Raw genomic sequence first — 2500 nt, 5'->3', positions numbered from 1 at the left:
GCCATGGTTGGTCCGTCCACCATCCATCAAGGTGTAGAGGGCCTCCCCAGGAGGTGGAAGACCTGCCCTTTAAATGCTCCGAGTGCGACTACTCGACCAAAACACAAAGTGGTCTGTCGCAACACAAGAATCACCAGCACCCTGACGTTCGCAATGCCGAACGTGCATCTGCAGCAGATGCTCCTCATAAACCAAAAGGGGCGCCCTCCTCCTTATGGTCAAATCGAGAAATCCGAAAACTATATAGGCTCGAGAAAGAGTGTAAGGGCATGCGGAGCATAAACAAAGAAATCGAGACAAGGATGAAGTACATTAAGACCAATAAACAAATTGGCGAGAGGCGTAGGAACCTATCAACAGCGGTCGCACGCCTCAAGGAGACGGGCGCTTGGTACGATCGAGACGATAGCGAAACTGAGTGGGAAGACTCCTCCACTGAAGACTCCGCTGAGGAGGAGATCGAAAGTACCGGCAGGGAAATACCGATAGAACCCGCTCCATTGGTTCCACTTGGCCCTTTGCAAGAGCAAAGGGAGGAACTCGACGATTCAGCTACGTACGAACGTCAAATATATACTGACGTGCCTGTGCTGAATGTCACAGAGGAAGTTGATATCCTCCCCGAATTCAGCGGGCCTTCCATCGACGACATTGGTGGTATCGACACGAGCGGCGACTCCTCCGTCGCAGAGGATTTCGTCGATGCGTTGGATACATCAACCTATGTGGAAGAGCCCGAAGCGATCGAGCCATGGATCGCGAATCTTCGCAACGCGATTCTGTCAATCAATGACGAATATGAAGAGTGGGCGTCATGCCTCTCGAAATGTAAAGAACTGGCAAATGATCATTTCATAACCTGTGATCAAATTGACAGTCTTTACGACGAAATCGTGTCCAAAATTCTTTCGTCAGAAAGCGAAGATGGAAATGAAAACCGTCGTATTAATCCTAAAAGAGGCAAAACGAACCATAGAAGGAATCATGGTCGTAAAAGGGCGAATAGAGGTAGGCAACCGAACCGTAGTGAGCGACGGAGGTATGCCTTCGCCCGGTGTCAGGACCTATTTGACAACGACCCCAAGAAATTGGCGGATATCGTTGCCAACAATGACTTTTCGTTGCTCGAACAGGAGAAACTTCCTTGTTCAAACGCAGTCCGCGGACTATATGAGAAACTCTGGGACGTCACGGGACCGGAGAACGTGGAGGCATGCTATCCAGAGGATAGAACCGACGCTATACCTCTTGAGAGAATATTCATGCCTATCTCTGAGCTAGAAGTAAATAAGAAACTCGAGCGGATGAGCAACTCAAGCGCCGCTGGCCCTGACAAACTAACAAAAGGTGATCTAAAAAGACCCGGTACTACGCTTGTTCTGTCAAAGCTATTTAATTTATTGCTACTCCGTCAGCACTATCCAAAAGCTTGGTCTCGTAACAGAACAACACTCATCCCAAAAACAGGGAAAGACCTGACTGATGTCAGGAATTGGAGACCGTTAACTATCAGCTCCATAAATAGTAGACTATTCTCTTCGATGCTCGATCGCAGAATAAGGGCGGTTATACGCCAGACGGATCGACAGCGTGGCTTCATCGAGGAGAATGGCTGCTATGCGAACGTAAACGTGCTTGGAGCGGCCATTAAGGAAGCCAAAAGAGTAGGCGCAACTTTTGGAATCGACGATGTGGCCAAGGCATTCGATACGGTACCCCACGCAGCTATCATACCTGCACTAGTGAGGAAAGGAATACATCCGATGGCGGCAAAATTCATTCGAGGGATGTATAACGATTGTTTCACCGTGATTAAAACGGACGGGGATCCGGTTGAAATTAAGCTTAGAAGAGGGGTCAAACAAGGAGACCCGATCTCGCCGCTTCTCTTTTGTCTATCAATTGAGCCGTTGATAGACGAGTTACAAACAAAGTCCGAGGGAATAGAAATTGGCGGTAAGAAAATTGCAGCGGCGGCCTTTGCGGATGACATTGCAACTATTGCAAGAAATCCAGAAGAAGCCAAAGGGCAACTTAGTACAATAGTAAATTATTTTAAACAGCTTGGAATGGAACTAGCATTGAACAAATGTGTAACATTCCAGATTAAACCGCTGCCAAACAAAACATATACCGTCAAAGATCCCGACATTTGCATAGACGGTATACAAATACCCTCGGCAAAAGCTGATCAAGTGATAAAGTATCTTGGCACAAACATATCAGCATGGCGGGGTTTAGTGCAAGGCTTCGAACACGAAGCCTTTGAGGAGATAATCCTTCGAACGAGGAAACTACCACTAAAGCCAATGCAGAAGATAGAATTGCTCAACATTTATCTTCTACCGAAATTCGTCTACGGACTAGTTATGTGCCCGCCTTCATTAGGCGCTCTGCGCGAGATTGACTCGACAATAAGGCGCGAGTATAAGAAGATACTGCACATAAGCGAAAAAACCGGGACCTCTTTTATGTACGTGCCAAGGAAATTCGGTGGACT

The 2500-nt window shown here is 47.4% G+C and overlaps 1 pseudogene; it reads left to right on the top strand.

Moving 5' to 3' along the window:
- Nucleotides 1–2500, top strand: part of LOC131667332 (large subunit ribosomal RNA) — an 8933-nt pseudogene that overhangs the window by 3666 nt on the left and 2767 nt on the right.

Source organism: Phymastichus coffea, unplaced genomic scaffold (assembly GCF_024137745.1).
Source record: "Phymastichus coffea isolate CEN01 unplaced genomic scaffold, Cenicafe_Pcof_1.1 PCOF00064, whole genome shotgun sequence".
NCBI lineage: Eukaryota > Metazoa > Arthropoda > Insecta > Hymenoptera > Eulophidae > Phymastichus > Phymastichus coffea.
The sequence above is the reverse complement of the archived record's forward strand: the minus strand, read 5'-3'. Positions and strand labels throughout refer to the sequence as shown.